At 43.1% G+C, this 19206-nt stretch overlaps 1 long non-coding RNA gene across 1 annotated transcript; it reads right to left on the minus strand.

Moving 5' to 3' along the window:
- Positions 1-12211: 12211 nt before the first annotated feature.
- LOC132648130 (uncharacterized) lies at positions 12212-18901 on the minus strand. Its single transcript, XR_009586519.1, has 4 exons — positions 18587-18901; positions 18435-18504; positions 18232-18326; positions 12212-16977 (listed from the first exon to the last, which is right to left on the minus strand). It is a non-coding gene; the product is annotated as an uncharacterized LOC132648130 (long non-coding RNA).
- Positions 18902-19206: the final 305 nt, after the last annotated feature.

Below are 19206 nucleotides of genomic sequence, written 5' to 3' on the forward strand. Positions count from 1 at the left end.
GAGCCTGCAATCCTGGACTTGTAATGAAAAGTCAAACACACACTCTACTACTTGGGTTATAATTAGTCTGTCTTTGTTCTGCAAACCTTGTATAAATAAAGCAGCACCTGACTGCTTAAGTCAGAGCCACAGAGCTGGGCTGCTAGAAAGCCAGCGCCCCAGAAGCAGCCTGGCTGCTGGAAGTCAGGGCTGCTAAATTCCTCTAACTTACTTCCTCCCCTCATCTGCTCTGCAGGCACCCTGTCAGCAGGGCCCTCCAACCCTTCCCTGATAAGGAAGACCCCCAGCAAAAAATGAATTTGAGAGACTGAATTTGTTGTAAATTCAGTTAAACTACAAGATAGATACTGCAATCGTGCTCCCCTCGCCATGTGGCGGCTCTGTCCTAACAAATGGCTACCTTTAATCGCACAGTTCAGACCGTCACCACATCTGTCTCCATAATGCTTTTCAGTCTTTTAACACTGAAATCCTAGGAGTCAAATAAGCAGCTCACTTCCCCTGGCAATCATTAGTCTACTTCCTATCCTGAGGCCTTTCTTTCCACCCCATCGTTTTTGTTTTGCTATTTGAGACAGGGTTGCATTATCTAGCCTTCGCTGGCCTGGAACTTGTTATATAGACCAGGCTGACCTCCAACTGAGATTTTTAGGCTTGCCCACATGCATATCTATGCAACCACATAGGTACCCAGCATCTTCAGAGGCCAGAAGGTGGCACTCAAGCCCCTGCCACTGGAGTTACAGATGGTTTTGAGCCACTGTGTGGGTGTTGGGAAGAAAACCCAGGACCTCTGGAAGAGCTGCAAGTGTTCTGTCCAGGCCCAGAAGGAAAGACCTCGCTCTTGGGACATTATAGGCTAGGGCCCTTATAGGGTCGTTATACACTGGAAAACGTCTGTTCTTGAGTATGGCCATCTCATTGATATTACGCTTTCCACGTCCATCCATTGCCCTACAGACCTCACGATTCCTTCTTTCGTTGTAACTAAATAACATTCCATTGTTTATATGTCCCGCATTTTCATCACTAGAACTCATTTGTCTTATAATCTAACTTAGTGCCCAATGGGCAGCCTTTCTCCACCCCTTCTTTCCCCTTTCCTCCAAGTATTAACCTTTCTTCTCTCTACTGCTATGAGGAGATCAACTCCCTAACTGTCTATAGGATTTGAATTAATTTAAGTGCCTTTTACAAGTGGGCTCACACAGCATTTTCCTTTTCTGATTGATTACCCGTTAGGGGAAGGGCAGAGCTATAAAGACACATTATAAATAATCATCTTGACTATCAGAAACTCCAAAAAATCAGCAACAAAGAGAAGCAATTTGATTCAGAATAGGTAAAACTATACCAATAGTCATGCAAATGTGTTTCACATCACTAATCACTAAACTTCAAATGGACACCCTCTCCCATCCATTAGGAGGGAAACTATCAAAGCATCAAAATCACGTGTTCAGTCATCACTTTCTGAACCTGAAACCCTGGACTCCCTTTAAAAAGACAACTAAAGAGTTACCAAATGAAGACAAAAATCCTAAGAAGCCACACGTAAATTTTTAAAACAAGGTGCTACTATGTAGCTCTGGCTGGTCTGGATCTCACTATGTAGAGCAGGCTGGCCTCAAAAATCACAAAGATCCACTGCCCATGCTTCCCAAGTAAAAATTTAAGCACACATTTTAATATCACTTGAAAGAAAAACTAAATTTACTTAAACAGAAGTGATTATCTACATAGAGAAACTGAAAGCTGTTGAACAAGCAGAATAACTGAAAGCTCTTTTCCATTTCTATAGATATAGTTTATACAATACATAGAACCTGCAACTTAATAGGTAAGCAATGCAGGCAGCATAAAGATAAATGTGTGGACAGTTTGGAATTGAAACCTGGCAGTCTCCCTCCACCAAAACAGAAAGGGAGCCCTACCTTTGTCCCACCGTTTCACCATCTAGAATCAATTTTCAAGTAACAACTGCTCACGTGCCCAAAGATGCGCCTGAAGAAATGAGCATTACAATACTTGAAACAGACCCAAACTGAAACACCCATAAATATGAGAATTTGTGCAATTATTAAATATCCCATTAAAGAGACCAGTAATTCAAAGTTGACTGGGGTCCCAAAGTGACTCTTACCTGCTAGACCCCTGACAGAGACCAAGCAGGAGTCCTAAACGTGCTAGACCATCATCTTTGTGCACCTCACAACCTCTGAGAGTAGAATGAAGGCTTTATAAGTCTGCATGTTGAGTAAAACTTTTCATTGCACACCAACATTCACAGTAACACTGTTCACTAGGTCTAAGACCTGGGACTGACTAATTAGCCATTACTGGATCAATAAGTAGGACTAGCCTACCCCAACACACAGGTATTATTTGGACACCACAGGGAAGGTATGAGCTATAGCATTCATGGACTTGTAGAGAGGACAGCAAATAAAAATCAACCACTTTTAAGATATCATACTCCACTTATTTGAGGACCCTAAGTACCAATTCAAGGGCTGGAATGTAGAATCTAGAGATTAGAGGAGAAAGGAGAGCTGTTTAATGGAAATGATTTTTGTCTCAAATACTGACCAGTTTTTGGAGATGGATGGGTACCCAGCAAAGTGTATTAAACCACCAAACAATGGTTCCATATTCTTAACTATCGTTAAAATGGCATGTGTTGTGCCAGTATATTTTAGCACAAGTTTTTAACAACTTCGTGTGTCCCATCTCTCTCTAATCATCTTCTTATTGGACTTGAGACTTGCCCTGAAGGTTCAGGATCTCCCACCGCTGTCTCGAATGCTTGATTGCTTAATCAGCTTTACTACTCATACTGCATCCAAGATTCCTCACCGATGCTCTTGAAACTTCATGGTCCCATCAAGCCGACTCTAGGATCTAGATCATTACCATTTCATGCCATGAACCTCAGTGGTCCCGGCAGCACCTGCCTCCTCCTGAAGGCATCACCTGGCTCATTCCACCAATAGCACTACCCGTGTCGTCAGAGAGGAAGGGTGAGGACGAAAAGCTTTCCCCATCATTTAACATGCAGCTAGAATGTCCTATCAAAGCCAACCAGCCAAAACATCACAGCAAGAGTTTTCAGACTTCATTCAGACTTCCTCCCTGTGTAAAACTGCTTTGCTTTCATCTCTCTGGCCAGGTTCTGAGCATCTCACAGTCAGAACGGGCACACCCACCCAGTCTGAGAAACAGATCTTCGAGTTTCAATGGTCGCTCCACTCACCCTCGATTCTCCAGTATCCACAGCTTCCAAATTTCTATGTCTTCAATTAATATTTTTAAGACCTCGTTTCATACAACCCAGGCAGGCCTCAGATTCATCATGGATCTCACCACAGTGCTAAATTACTGACTGTAGCTTTGCTACATTGTGGGTTCCTCTATATCCCCCACCTTTATCCCCCATCCCCAGTTTCACCCCCTAACACTAGATAAGAGAGAAACAAGGACAGAGGAAAAAAGATCCCTGAATGTAATTTCGTTTCTTCTTTGACCATGGCTACTAACAAACTGCAACCAGCCTCTCTAAAGGACCATCAACCACCCGCTGCCCCTTGGGCCCCTCGTAGTTATGTTCCCTCTGCCAAGTTTCTGGAATTCCAATCACACAACTGCAGTAACCATCCGCAGCTGGCAAAACCATGCTTCCGCTAGAGCACCCGGCAATCCTAGTCAGCTGCTTCTGACAGGCAGCAGCAGCCCCACATCCTACACCCGGGATTAAAGCAGAAGCACGTTCTTATAATAATATTTGTGTTTTTAAAGAAACCGAAGCTGTAGAATTCTCAAAAATGTCACTACATTCGGTCCTCCAGTATCTACCTCCCAAGTGCTGGGATCACAGGTGTGAACCAACATTGCGGGGGGGGGGGGGGGGGGGGAGGGGGGAGGGGGGAGAAAAGGTATGGGCTCAAGACTCCCAACACCAAGTTTTCAGACCAAATTCTCAGCATAAAGGAGATTTATTTTCCCCAGCAAGGCAGAGGGCAGAGAATAAGAGAAGAACACAGGAGACAGAGGACAAGGGTGAAGGGAAAAAGGGGGAGACACAGGGCAAGGGAGAAAGGTAAGGGGTGTTTGGGGGTTGGGAGGTGGAGACAAAGGACTGCTTCTGGGTAGAGGGCAGACAGGCGGGCCCCATAGGCAAAAGGTACTTTATACAGATACAAGGGGAAATCCCGGGTTAGGATGAGGTGTTTAATTAAAATTGGGCATGTTAATTAGGTGAGCCAAAGGGGACTTTTGATTGCTAGTACTTTAACATCTAGATCTTAGTAGTCAACCTGAGGAGGAGGTCATGGCCAAATAAGGGAATAGACCTTAGCTTACATTTTTAGGCTGTAATCTACATTCCTGAGGAATGTGACCTAAGGGTTTTTAGCAACAGAAGGAATAGGAAAGAAGGGCAAGGCCTGCCAGAGCCACGCCTACCACTAGCACTGGCCCAAGTCCCTTCACCAATGAGCTACAAAGCTGAGGAAGACCCTCAGACTGTGCATGCCCAAGCACCAACTAAGCTACATTAAGCTATTTTTAAAAAAGCAAAACAAAACCTTGACTCCTTTTGGAAAAATTCTTTTCTTTTACCCAATTTAGAGTTGGAAAACACAGAAAGTATGATTTTTTTTTTCTTGCATTTCAGACAGGGTCTCACAGTATAACCCTAACTGGTCTGAAACTCCCTAGGTAGACCAGGCTGGCCTCAAACGCAAAGATCTGCCTTACTCTGGCTCTCGAATACTGAGACTAAAGGTGTGTGTCACCATGCCCAGTCTATTCCATTTTAATTTAGGGGTGGAGGAACGCATGTGCTACAGCACACATACAGAAAGCCAGAGAACAATTTGTGGGCATCTCGGCTCCTTCTCCATCAAGCAGGTCCCACAGATGGATCTCAGAAGGCTTGGTAGCAAGCACCTTTACTAGCTGAGCCACCTCACGAGCCAAGGAAAACAAAGACATTTAAAGGGGAGAAACGCTGGGTGAGCAATCTCTATAAATTGGCATGCCTTTCATTAGAATTCTCCCTTGCAACAGCAGAAGGAAAGATAGGATTCCTGGAGCCTCCACTCTGGCCATGCCTCTAAATAAATAAAAGAAGCATCGAGAAATGATACAGTGATGGTGAAGTTAGTTGTATGGACTTATATAAAATCAGTCAATATTGAATGAAGGCCAAAGGAGCTTCATGGTTCTGTAGATCATCTGCAATGCATAGAATGGAGAAAACAGAGAGAAAAAGACATTTCGCTAGAGGAAATGAGTTTCTTACCCACACCGGACCCGGGGCCAATGGGCTGGTACTTATCAAAGGACCACTGTGAAAAACTAAGAATAAGAAGCCATGCTAGCATTTTGATTGGCTATAGGCTCACTTCTCTCATTGGCTGCTATGGCTCTATCATTGGCTGCAGGCTTTGTAAAATTATTTCACCTGTGCTCTTAGGCCCCAGGTGTAAATGATCACCATTGGGCTGCCTGCTGGAAACTCCCATGATTCTACTTTTGCAATTATCATTATTGTGATATAACACAGAGAGACATTAGTATAATCCCAGGACCTCTCCAAACAGCCTTTTGCTCCGGATGATGGAGACTGGCCATGGGCTTCATTCTGCATATAACCTGACTTCCTTTAGTGTGTGTGTGTGTTTCCCAAGAAAGAGCACTTTGTAGATCTGAACTTTCACAGAAGGATCTTAGAATTGTAGGTGAAGAAATGAGTGGCGGTTCTTGAATGGCCAGCACATTCACAGAGGCAGGAAGCTGTCACCTTTGGGTGTCTGTTAGCACCCTGAGTTCCTCATGCATCTCTAGCACCAGTTGATGATGCGAAACAGGTCCTCCCACCTGGCACCACACTCTCTGATTGTCCCTCGTTAGCAGTGATAACACTGTCCCTGGTTTTCACAGTCCTTGAAGCCATCAGAGGGGCTAGAGTTGAGAAGACAGCTGCCCAGTCGACACAAATTCTAACCATTTCCCTGTCGCCCTGCAGCAGCGGTTCTCAGCCTCCCTAAAGCTGCAGCCCTTGAATGCAGATCCTCATGTTGTGGTGACCTTCAACCATAAAATTATTTTTCTTGCTACGTCATAACTGTAATTTTGCTGCTCTTATGAATCATAATATCAATATCTGCGTTTTCTGACGGTCTTGGGCAACCCCTGTGAAAGGGTGGTTCAACCTCCAAATAGGTTTCAGCCCACAGGTTGAGAACCGCCGCCCCACAGCAAACCCTGCGGGGGATTAGAAGGTCCGGTGTTGGTTCAATGGACAGGTGCGACTCCGTTTCACCTAGCGAAATAAGCTTAGAAATTCCTGAGCCCTTTCTCTCTAAGTTCTCCTTCACCACCAAACCAGCTACTCCTCTCTTGAAATTCTGCCCTGATTTCCTCACAGTGGATTTCTAAATGATTCTGAGCTGTTCCACAGATAACACATCACCAAAAAAATGTACCTTGATGCCTTTTTAATGTATGGCATTAAAGCCAGGAGTGGTGGTGCATGTCTTTAAGCCCAGCATTCAGGCAAAAGGATCTCTGTGGGTTCGAGGCTAGCCTGGTCTACAAAGTGAGTCCAGGACAGCCAGGGCTACACACAGAGAAAACAATAACAGCAAAGTGTGGTATTATGTCTGCTTATTTGCGCGCGCCACAGTGCGCATGCGGAGGCGGAGGACAGCTTGGAGGGCTTGGCTCTCGCCTTTCACCACGCGGGTCCCAGGGACTGACTCAGGCTCTCAAGCACCGTCGCCTGTTGAGGCGCCTCACCGGCCCCTTATTTTCTTTCTCTCACGTTTATTTTAAGTATCTTAGGGGCTGGTGAGATGATTCGGTGGGCAAAGCGTTTGCTGTGGAAAACTGACAGCCTGAGTTCAAGCCCCAGCACTGTCCTAACAGGCTGACGGAGGGAACCAAGCCCCAAGTTTCCTCTGACCTACACATGTGTGATATTACATACGTACACGCACCCACACAGTAGCAGATACGTAAATAGTTAGCTAATGAATTAGTTGAAGTGTTTGATAGGTGCTATGGGATGCCGAAGGAGATTAAAGGTAGTTTGTTCTTGGTGATCTCTGTGGTCTCATGCAATATCCAAACTTCCTCCTGTGGGAAATAGATATTTTAGTAACTGTGATGGTGTTGATGATAAGGATGGCAATGAAGAAGATAAGGATGACAGGGACGGAAAGGATGATGGTGGCTATAATGATAGGGAAAAGTTGGAATATGTTTCACTCTTTTATACAAAAAGATTTAATTTGATTATACATATGATGTATTCATCAGTATATAAAGAAATACACATAAAGTGAATGTACAACACAAATAAATATACATAATATATTATTTGATATATTGAAATAAATAAATTTAGGTATATTTAAATTGAGTATGTTTAAATTAAATTTATTTAAATATAAAATGATTATATATAATTTCTAAATATATTTAATAAACATATGATCTTGGCTATATATCTGTGGTATATTTATTAGCACAAATTATTTGCCTGTTATATAGAGTCTCAAATCTTTCCAAGATTTGGGGTTTTATATGTATTGTCAACGGTATTTAGAGGATAGGGAGTTTTTTTAAACTTAATGTAATATAGTGGATTAATCTTATCCTTTATGGTGACCTTCTCAATCCTGAAATTTAATCCATTTTCTCCCACAAATTAATACGGTTACTGGTATTTAAGTTTTGAGCCCGCTCATGTCTCATAAACCTTCACACTGTCACATACTAGTTTGGTTTTGGTTAACTTACTGGTACCAGTTACATCAACACATATATTGCCTGCCTAGCTTTCTTTAAACCAATGGTTTTCAGCCTGTGGCTTGTGACCCAGAGACGACGCATATCACATATCCTTCATATCAGACATGTACAGTACGATTCGTAACAGTGATGAAGTAGCAGTGAAATAATTTTATAGTTGGATGTCACCGCAACATGATGAACCCTATTAAAGGGTCACAGCGTTAGGAATGTTGAGAACCACTGGTCTACACTGTCTTTGGGGGCTGGAGAGGAGGCTCAGTGGTTAAAAGCACCTGAAGCTCTTGCACAGACCCAGGTTCGATTCCCAGCACACTTACAGTGGCTCACAACCATCTCCAACTCCAGTCCCAGGGGATCTGACAGGCTCTTCTGTGCGGGGAGGACACTGCATTAAAGCACACGTGAAAGAAGTCCTTTGTTAAGGAATGTTTAGGCTTTGTGTAAATGCGCCACATTTCCATTATCCCCTCATCAGGTGATGGACATGGAGGCTGATTCCCCTCCCTAGCTATCATGAACAGGGCAGGAATGAGCATGGATGGAACCTGTCCCTGTAGTTGGCCCTGGAGTCCTGTGGGCCTATGCCCAAGCGTGGTGTAGCTGGGTCACGTGATAGATCCATTTTCAGCTACTTGCAAAACCTTCTCAGATTTAGAATGATTCCTGGATGTGATATATAAACGTGCTACTAAGGACTCATTACTAACAGCCAGAAGTTGTTTGTGGTGATTTGCCGTGGGTGTAAAACCTGTTCCTCATCAGAGGCAACCCAAACCCTAACCATGAAGGTGCTGCCGCTGGTAGGTGACATCATGATGGTCTTCCTGTGGGATATCAGGTCCTGGGCTGGGCCAACTGCCTACACAGAACTCCACAGATAATGTGTGGAAGGTGATTTCTGTCTCAGGAAAATAGACAGACATGAGGGTCTTCCTTGAGTGACGAAGCCAGAGCTATGTTTCTGCAGAATCTGAATTCAGGTGGAAGACTTCACCCGGAAAGCAGCTCCATCTTGCTGTGACTAGGCAGCTGAGATTCTTGTTAACTGTGGTCCTTTTCATAGAACTCACTCATCCCTCTGCACTTGCCGAGGACTTCTGGATCCAATATTAAAAATTAGAAATTAAAAAAAATTAGAAATTCTGCTTCATCAGAGTCTTTGGGATTTTACTGGAATATACTGATGTTTGCATTCTGTCTCAGAGAACGCTTCCTTTTACTTCTGGGCTGAAAGCTATGTCAGTGGGTCAGGTGTGCGGCCATGAGTTTAAATCAGTCCTGGTATTCAAGAAGCAGAAGCAGGTGGATCTCTCTGAGTTTCAGGGCTGCCTGGTATACATATTGATTACCAAGCCTGCTCTCTCTCTGAGTGCGATGGCCCTGTCTGAAAGGCAGACTAGCTTGCAAACAGGAAAAGAAAATCGATTTACTCAGACACCCATGTTTGGGGAAGTAGAATGAGAGCTGAACATAGACCTGATTTCTCCAGGTTGAGCGCAGAATACGTGAATATGTAGACTAAATACAGGCACTCAAGAATTGACTGTGGATGTAGTTTCTCAGGGCGGAGATTTGGTCTTTATAGCGTTTATGGTTTTACTCGTGGCTGTGAGTGGCTGGAGATAACTTGAGAATCATCTCTTGGACCTGTCTTAGCCACATAAAAATACACAGAGAATCACCTTAAATAAAATTCTGTAGCCAACGTGGTTTTTCCCACATGGAATAGAATGTTCAGTGCTGTGGAGGGTGAACTGTGTGCTAAGAGAACTGAGGACTTCTTTTATAAATATTTTGAATTATGTCACAGTAATAGAAAAAGTATTTCTCAAAATCTGAGTTTACTTTCATGTTACTTAATTCAGTTACATTATTTTAACAGTAATAGAAAAAGTATTTCTCAAAATCTGAGTTTACTTTCATGTTACTTAATTCAGTTACATTATTTTATAACCAACATATAAAATTGCCTGTTATTTTGTATTATTGTAATGTGAGGAGTGATATGGAAGTCTAACCACAGGGAAATGTATGCATGTCTGTCTGATTTTTGTTGATAAAATTATCCTTTTATATAAAAGGATATAAAATATATAAAAATATTCCTTTTTCAATACGTTTGGATCTAAATCTGAGGATAATGCATCATAAAAACAATAGCATTTTTTAAGATTGATTTATTATGTATACAGTATTCTGCCTTCATGTACACTTGCAATCCAGAAGAGGGCAATCCAGATCTTATTACAGATGGTTGTGAGCCTCCATGTGGTTGCTGGGAATTGAACTCAGGACCTTTGAAAGAACAGGCAGAGTAACCTCTGAGCCATCTCTCCAGCCCGACAGTAGTATTCTTATAAGCAAACCCAATTATGAAGGATAATTACTCTAGAATATTTATGATCTAAAAGCATTATTGTTTGCGGTTCGTTAATTTTATTTTAATTAAATGTATTAATTTTGTTCTTTGGCAGCTTCAGACATGTATAAAATATACTCTTATTACTCCCTCCCCTCATTGTCCTTTATCTCTCTCCCATTTCTATTAACAGCCTCCTCCAACAGCTTCATTCTTCCAGTTCTTTTCTCAGAATCATGATTTGATGATGTTTTGTGTGATCCATTTCTTCCCCAAGAGCCACCTGTGTGATCATTGGGTTGGAACTCTGCTGAGGGGAGTCATCTGTGGGTACACCACTGAAGGCAGTAACTCATCCTCTCCCCGATTCTGTCACGCACTGATAGTTGAGCAGTGAGGGGTGGGGCCCTGAGCTCTCCCTCCATCCCTGACTCAGTGAGGGGTGGGCCCCCTGAGCTCTCCCTCCATCCATGCCTCAATGAGGGGTGGGGCCCTGAGCTCTCCCTCCATCCCTGACTCAGTGAGGGGTGGGCCCCCTGAGCTCTCCCTCCATCCATGCCTCAATGAGGGGTGGGGCCCTGAGCTCTCCCTCCATCCCTGACTCAGTGAGGGGTGGCCCTGAGCTCTCCCTCCATCCATGCCTCAGTGAGGGGTGGGGCCCAAGCTCTCCCTCCATCCATGCCTCCTGCCCATAGATTCTTGTGCAGTTCCAACCTTTCACACTTTCACAAATGCTGCGAGCTTCTGGTTGCACGGTTATATCCTGCTCAGGAGATGGGATTTTTTTTTTTTTTTTTTTTTTTTTTTTTTTAGCCCTGCCCCTTACCCTTACTCTTACATACATTGTTTCTAACTTATCTTCCAAAATCCTCCCTGACCCTTTAAGTAGATGGTGAGGTTGGTCTATGGGAGTAAAGATAAATATTTAGACAGCACTGTGACACTGTGTCAATTTAGCTAAACAACAGTATTTCTTTTCCCTGTAAGGTCTAAGCTGTTATTTGTCATGTGTTTTGATAAGGTTTATGATACCAAAAATGAATCCCATTCTGTGCAATAGATCTCAAATCTGAAAGAAACTAGGTGTTCATTTGCATGAGACAGGGGCCACAACTGCTCAAGTGTGCCCACTTTGCTTGGAAGTTGCCCTTGCAGTTGCCAGGTCTTACAGCTCCGTGACTGCACGTGCGTAGCACCTTCCAGGACTACGAAAGCTAGTTGACAGGGAGTTTTCTGGCTCACAAGCAAATTGGTTTCTCCGAACCACGCACCTGCACTGTGTGGTCTCTTCATCAATAGGTTCTTATCCTCTCTCTCTGGCGGGCAAACAAGATGAACTGAAACAGCCTCTATTATTTGGGGGGCCTCTGAGGCTTTGGTGAGGACAGCTTAATAGGAGATACCTCACTCCTGCCCCTGGAGTTTTGGTTTAATAAACTATGACTCTAAGAGCAGCTGTTTCCAGCTATGGGAGTATCTCCCTTCCAACACTTTCTTTCAATAGTCTAATTCGAGTTTGGTTATAGAATTTTGTTTCCATATAGCTTCTCTGTTCTTTTGTTTTTCCATTGGTTGGTATGTTTTACTATATAGCCCTGGCTGTCCTCAAACTCGCAGAGATCCACTGGCTTCTGCCACTCAAGTGCTGAGAATAATAGTACGCAGCGGCATTCCTAGGCCTCATATCTTTATCTCAGTACATTCACTTTGGTTACCTCTCCTCCTCTACTATCCCTCCGTTTTTAATGTTTTCCACCCACTATTCCCGTTTCTACTTTCAGGTTACCTACATGTCACTCTCCTCCCTCATAAAGCAAGCCTTTCCCAAAGGCTTTCTTTTTCCTTCCTGCCTTCCACAAGTGCTCCTTATGAAGCACAGAAAAGATCCAAAGCGAGGTGCACTTGTGAGTGAGCGAGCTGCATCTGTTTTCTGTGCCTGTGTACCTCGCCTCACTCAATGTGACTTTTGGTTCCGCACATCTACTTCCAAATTTCACTTTCCGCTACAGCAGAATAAAACCCCACTGTATATATGGTTCACATTTTTATTATCCATTCGTCAGTTCATGGACATCTAGGCTGATTTCATTTTCTGGTTATTGTGAATAGAACAGGATCAGGAAGTGTCTCTGCAGTAGGTTGTAGAGTCTGTTGGGTACCTGTGAAGAAATAATATAGCTCATTCGTATGATAATTCTATTTTGAGATTTTGGGGGAATCTCCGCCATAATTTTCATGCTGTGTATATCACTGCTTACCCCCAGCACCCGTGATTAAACATTGCTATTTCCCCACAGCCTTGCCTGCATCCGCCATCCTTTGAGATCTGCTGACAGCCATTCTGATTGGAGTAAAATGAATCCTCTAATAGTTTTCGTTTGTATTACCCCTTCTATTTCCCCATGGCTAATTGTACCAAACCCTTTATGAGCCGTTTATTAGCAGTTCGTTAGGTTTCCTCCCAGCCTCTCCCTCTAGCCTCCTCCCTTTCTCCCTTTCTCCTCAGAGAAGGGGAGCCCTCCCATGGCTATCAACTAAGCCTTATTAAGTTAGTTGGCTTATTAAGTTGCAGTAAGACTAGGTGCATCTTCTCCTGTTGCTGCTAGACCAGGCAGCCCAGATAGGGGGAAAGGATCCAAAGGCAAGCAGCAGTCAGAGACAGCCCCTGCTCCAGTTGTCAGGGGACCCACGTGAAGACCACGCTGTATATCTGAACATTTCAGCTTAAGTGAGCATTGGGTTTTATTAGCTATTTACTGTGTTGGAAAGAATGACACTGTATTTAAAACAGCCACGGAAGACGTGGATGTGGTGGCGCCAAACCCTTCCTAAAACTGCAACTCTCATGTAGTTGTGACCCCCAACAAAAACTCATTCCATTTTTACTTCATAACTATATTGATCTGATTGAGAACCACTGCACCCCAACACTCAGGAGGCAGAGGGAGGCAGATCTACTTGAGATAGGATCCTGCCTGGTATACACAGATTTATCAGGCATGCCTATCTGGAAGAGTTCCTCTACTGTCACACCCAGTGTCAAACCTAAGAAGCCAGGTAAGTTACAAGAAGCTGGGCAAACCATCTCCCCAATAACATATTGAAGTTGGGGTTACCTCTTCAGAGTGGGCACAGATGAAAACAAGGAGCACCTATTGGCTATGTACTTTAGGTTACAAAGTCACCAAAGAAAAGTAAGCATTTCACTGATTGGCTGAAAGCCGGAAATGTTCTTTGGCCTCTCTGCAGAATTATCTCCAGAGGGTGGAGATACCAGAAGTGATTGTCCTCTCTAACCCTGGTGTGGTTTCTGAACGACTTTAGGATTGCGTCTTCAGTTGGTTAGATTTTGAGGGACATTCAAGTTCATTAAAAGAAATTTTCTTCTATCCAAGGAAGTAGAATCTCTGGCCTGATAAGAAGCTCAACTTTTAAGTGGGTTGTGCCTCAAAAAGGAAGGGCCTCTCCTAGAAATGCAGGTTAAACTTGAACCATGCTAAAGAGAGGTTCAGAAAAGCTATCAATTTGATGGAAAACTGTATGTTTACAATTTCCTTCCTCCAGCATAAGATTTGCAGAGCATAGTCATGATGCTCCAAATTACTTTTATTTCCATCTCTGCTCTAAACATGCTTAGCATTCTTTAAGCCCCACTCTCCACCATGGGGTTGTCTGCCACTGAGTGCCTAAATTGTATCAGCTTAACTCAAGTCCAGGGCTCATTCTCTGGGCTTACATATTCTCCTCTTTTGAGAAGCTGCTCATCTTTACAGTTTGCTTGTCTGGGGTATTTCTCTCTTAAACTATAAGAAAATCATCTTTTAGCTTCCATTTGATGCATTCTTAAATCTATGATGCCCAGATCACAAGACCCCCAAAGAGACCATCAGGAACACAAGTCTGATGCAAACACACAAGGGTCTTTATTCGGGCTCAGGCTTGGGCTGTCAACCATCCCTGCTACAGCAGTTCATAAAGAGCATCCTGGAGCCAAGGGAGGGCAGAGTTTTTAGAGGGAAAAACTGCAAATGGGGAATTCCAACAGGATTAGGTAAAATTGGGGAAGGGCTCAGCAAGCAAGGTGACCTTTAAACTGATTGGGCCTGGCCACCTGGCCAAACAGTAGGATATCTGTAGAAACCTCTGGTCCTGATTGCAGTTATCAACACATTCTGTAGTACTTAAGACAACCGACAGCCTGTGGGGTGGAGGCCTGATTGCAGTTATCTATTAACACATTTCTGTAGTATCTAGGACAACCTGTGGGGCAGAGGGCCAGGTGGTTTTTCTTGGAACCCGACGGTGGGGGCCAAGTCACTCAAAGCTTAGACAGTCAACTTAAGATAGAGTCTGAGAAACAGAATGGAGTTAGCCCTGTTATCTTGAGTCCCTTTATTTCCCCCCTTTTCTACTGACTATGGAGGCCAATCTTAGGCTCCTTAGAAATGTGATAGCTGAGTATTGAGTTCTCAAGGCAGTGAATATTTTTATCGATATCTGCCTTTCATCTGTTATAATTCCAGCTTTGTAAAGCCAGTGTTGCAATACGAGTTCCTGCTCCAGCTAAGCAGGTCCCCAAGATAATAGCTAATGTCAGGAAGTCCCTTTTGACTTGGAATTTCAGCCTTCTAGGTAGGATAAAGGCCGATGAATCTCTCTTCTATAATTTCTTCAGGCTGATATTGGGGCAGAGATATTGGGGACTCAAGAAGGCTGAAAGGTTAGTTAAAAGGTAGGCAACCAGGCACTATCTAATTAGCAATCCTGTTGAAGAGACGAGGAGCCATCACATCCACTGGACTGGATTACTTCAGCTTTCGGCAAGTCCAGATTTCAGCTTGCAGTGCATAGCTGATCCCTGAAGGCAGTCTGTCAGCCAGGTGAAAATCTGATAAAACAAATTCAGACTAGAAGCAGAAGTTAAAATTTATCTAGTATTGGTACAATGCTCTTTGGAAATGTATACACCTTACCCTTGTTCACTCAAATGCTGATTTCTCTCCCCAACTATCTGGTTTTAATCCAGACATTGCATTGTGACACTTATTCTAAGCATCACCTGTCTCAAGTTTGCATAAACATGCCACCATTCGGTCTCTAAAATGTCAATTAAATCAACCAGGTACAATGTTGAACAATGGAGAGGATAGGGTGGGACATCCTGGTTCAGAGTGGGAAGAGAGGAAGAAAGAGAACAGGAAGGAGTGGGAGGCAGAGGAGGAGGAGAATCGAGAGGGAGAAGCAGAGAGAGCAGAAGCTGGAAGAGAGGTCTTGGAACAATGAGGAAAAATGAACCGGAGCTAAGATATCACTAAAAGCAAGTAAAATGGGTGAATCTGAATGGTAGGAACTATGTGGGCTAAGAGTTTAGAATGGAGTAACTATTGCCCAGCATTGTGCTCTAGGTTAATTAAATAAATCCTAGTCTCTGTGTAGTGATTTGGTTATACATCTGTTTAGGATTAACCACAGCTTTACTAAAAGATATATCAATAGTAAATATTTATGGCCTAATACAACAATCTAGTAAATGGGGAAAGTGAGAAATCCCAAGACCAAGGGAAAAACTCATCTGGGGTCCGTTTTAGCTGTGCCAGATCCAGGTCTCATGACTTTTTGATTTCCTGAAACTCATATGAATTTTAATTTACAAAAGGAAGTATATTAGTATCACTATTATATTAAGATCTATACTTTAAAAAAAGCAGTAAACAGTTGTCTACAAGACAGCAGGAGTAGACTCATGCCATTAAGAACTAGTAAAAGCTATGGCTTTTGAGTCAGAGATAAACACATTAGACAGATATTTTTAGCATGATCAGAAGCACCTTTAAGTCTATCTCCAGAAGACAACCAAAGGGAAGTTAAAATCTTGAACTTGTGATGGATAATAAGCAGTCAGCGCTCCATCAGCTTATCAGAATTCTATTGATCAATGTTGTAACTCTGAACTTCTGAAATCTTATAACAACATAAGCATACCAATAGCATAGAGGGGGAGTAATCTGAAATATTTTCCATTTTTAATATGCCTTAAATTATTTTCTTATACATTACAACTTACATTCATATACCTTAAAATACCTACTTAGATCCTCCAATCTTTCTTGCATTTACCAACATTGAAACAGTTTCCTAGACTCGCAACTTTTTTTAGATCTTCAAAGCTTAAACTTTCATATCCTCAGACCTTACATAAACTTTACATCTTTCTATCCAATTATTCACCATAAGACACAGGCAATTAACATGAAGCCTGTGAGCAAGACAAACCTCTTTGCCTTTCTCAATAAAAGATCTAGTATCTAGTAGTTCTTACTAGCTAATGAGTTGACCAACGAACTAACAGTGGATCTAACTGTCTGCTCTTTAGCTGAAAAGCTACCATTAGCTTAGCTTAGCCATCAATGTGATCAGAGACCTGAGAAGGATAAATTATAAGCTAAATATATGTACCAATCTATGTACCAATCAAAATGACAGAGATGACTATCCAGTCCACCACCTAGGCAGTTGTCCCTGGCTCCTATGGTCTCATGGCATCATGAGCAGAGGCAATCTGGCCATCAGGCACAGAAGGTGAGAGACTATTTCTGTGGAAAAAGAACATGAGAGACTGATCTCACCTTGCCTTCAGCAATGTGAAACAATGACTCTCCAGGTGTCCACAGCTTTGTGTACTTTAGTTTAGGCTGGGCCCTAGCGGTGGGCCAGTTGGGGCAGTCTTATCCAGTGGTTAGTATACCATAATCCAGAGTTGAAGTCATCTGTCATCATGCCCAAATCTTCTCAGAGACCTTGGGGAGCTCTGCGAGGATTTTGGGACTCTCTGTCATAATAAGCTTACACATATTAAAATGCCATATTCATCAGATCTCTGACAAGCCTGAGGGCCAACATATGAGTTACTCTCTGTCTATCTCTATCTAGGTCTGTCTTCATCTTTGTCGACGTTATCTGCCCCAAATTGCATCCTATAAAACAGAATGCCATAATCTCTAATTCTGGCATGTTCCTTAGGCAAGTGTTTTAGCACTATACCTATTTCAAGTAGATCTACATAGGCAAACTTTGTAGTTACCCATCCTAGGCTTAACTTTGAAAACATAAACAAGAGACCAGGTAACACTCAATCTTGTACCCAACTGCAGTCATTAGCATAACTTTAAATATATTTCTGAACTAAAACCAAAGCAAAACTTTTAATCAGATAGAGTCCATAGAGGGGCTGGCAAATCTTGCTGATCCTGCCACATTGCGTTAAGACTGAACAGCAAAAAGCTTAAAGGACAGAAGTTTCACTTAGCACCAAACAGGGAACTGAACACAGCCAACAGCCCTCAACAAAGATGGTGAAAAAGTCCACCCGCTTTATCCCTGAAGCAATATGGCAGCCAGCCACCTGTTGTTACAGGCTGTGGCCAGTAATTTAAAACCTAGCCATCAGATGTCACTGATAGTGTGGCTGCCTCTCATGGTATAGCACTATGGAGCACTTACAGTTTTAACATTGTAATCATAGGCTTTAGAACCAACTACATAACAGAATAGTTAGAACAATTTTAAAACTGTGCTTGGATTATTCTAGCCATATCAAATCTATAGGCCAGAAAGAACCAGCATCAAATCATTTATTTAAGAACTGGCAGAAAGGCAACACACTTCAAAGCAGCCTGTTAATTTGAATAGACCTTTACAAACCAGGGCTGGATCACACATACAGCATGCCTCAAAAAATACAGTCCTGAATGATATATATACAAAAATCCATGAAGATATAATTATAAAATACCTGATGAACTTTAAAATGTTTCATGGCTTTAAACATTTAAACATCCTCCAAAACCTGTTTTTGCAGTATTAAAATGCCCAGAGGGAAGTCATAGAACATAACCACAGGTTTTGGAAGTGAAAGCCAAATTTTATCCGTGTAAACAGATCAGTGTCTCTAACATCAATACCAAGTGCATTATTTTGCTGTTAGAAACTTTGGCTGCCAGCAAGAAAAGTTCTTGTACCCGAGCACATGGAGCTGCAGCTCTAATACTCACGTAAACAGAGCTCCACACCTCCTTTTTTGCAAACCTGGCTGGAGACTTGTTTCTCCGTGGGCTCACGCCATTTGTTGTTGAGAATGGCTCCGACCCTAAGTTACAAGGTCACGGGAACTTTTTTGTTACAGAAGTTACAGATTTTTCACATACCCGATAACCAACAATCTATAACCAAGACATATACAACGCAGTAAACTTACATATTCAAAACAGACAAAACTTCACTTCCTCCGGCTGCAACCCCAAGGGAGGAACATCTTGAAATTACAGCTACAGGAAGCAAAAACAGGCTGACATCTTGCTACCTGTTGAATCCAATTCTCATAACCATCGAGGCTTGTAGCGTTCTTACCTGAGAAGTTGCTGTTGTCCCTTTAAGAGCTGCCTGCTGCACAGAAGTCTCTCCTGGGGTTGAGCTGCATTTCCAAGCAACCTGACTCTGGGAAGACTCTGGCCGCATTTCCCTAAGCCCTCTGCGCACAGCGCTGCTCAGCGGGGATTTAGCACTGCGCTCTTCACTGTTACTGGGGGAATCCTGGTTAGTTTCTTTTCCTCCCCTGCCTAATAGGCTTAGATTCAGCGGGTTGCCAAGTCTGATTTGAGGTCCCGCTCCCCCGACCTGGGACTCCGCAGGCGCTGCCACCGGGGACAGGGCTGTAACACTGGGACTGGATAGGCCGCGGCCACTGCCATGAAGAAACTGTGCTCGGGTGTTCCGGGAACAGCCCTCTCATCCCCACCCAGCCCATGCCTGCTGCCAGACCACCTGTCCATCCCTGGAGGGGAAGGGGCGACAGCGGTGGGACGCGGAAGGGTGAAGGATGCACAGGTGGAGGGGTCAAGAGGAATAGTCAGGGGTTAGAGGAAGTATGTCCCATAATGTCTGTCAGAGTCCAATACAAAGACACGCAAACTCAAGGAACGAAATAGACAAACGCGAACAAAGTAGCCGTTCCACAACTGGAAACAGGA

This window comes from Meriones unguiculatus, chromosome 1 (genome assembly GCF_030254825.1).
Source record: "Meriones unguiculatus strain TT.TT164.6M chromosome 1, Bangor_MerUng_6.1, whole genome shotgun sequence".
In the NCBI taxonomy this organism is placed as follows: Eukaryota; Metazoa; Chordata; class Mammalia; order Rodentia; family Muridae; genus Meriones; species Meriones unguiculatus.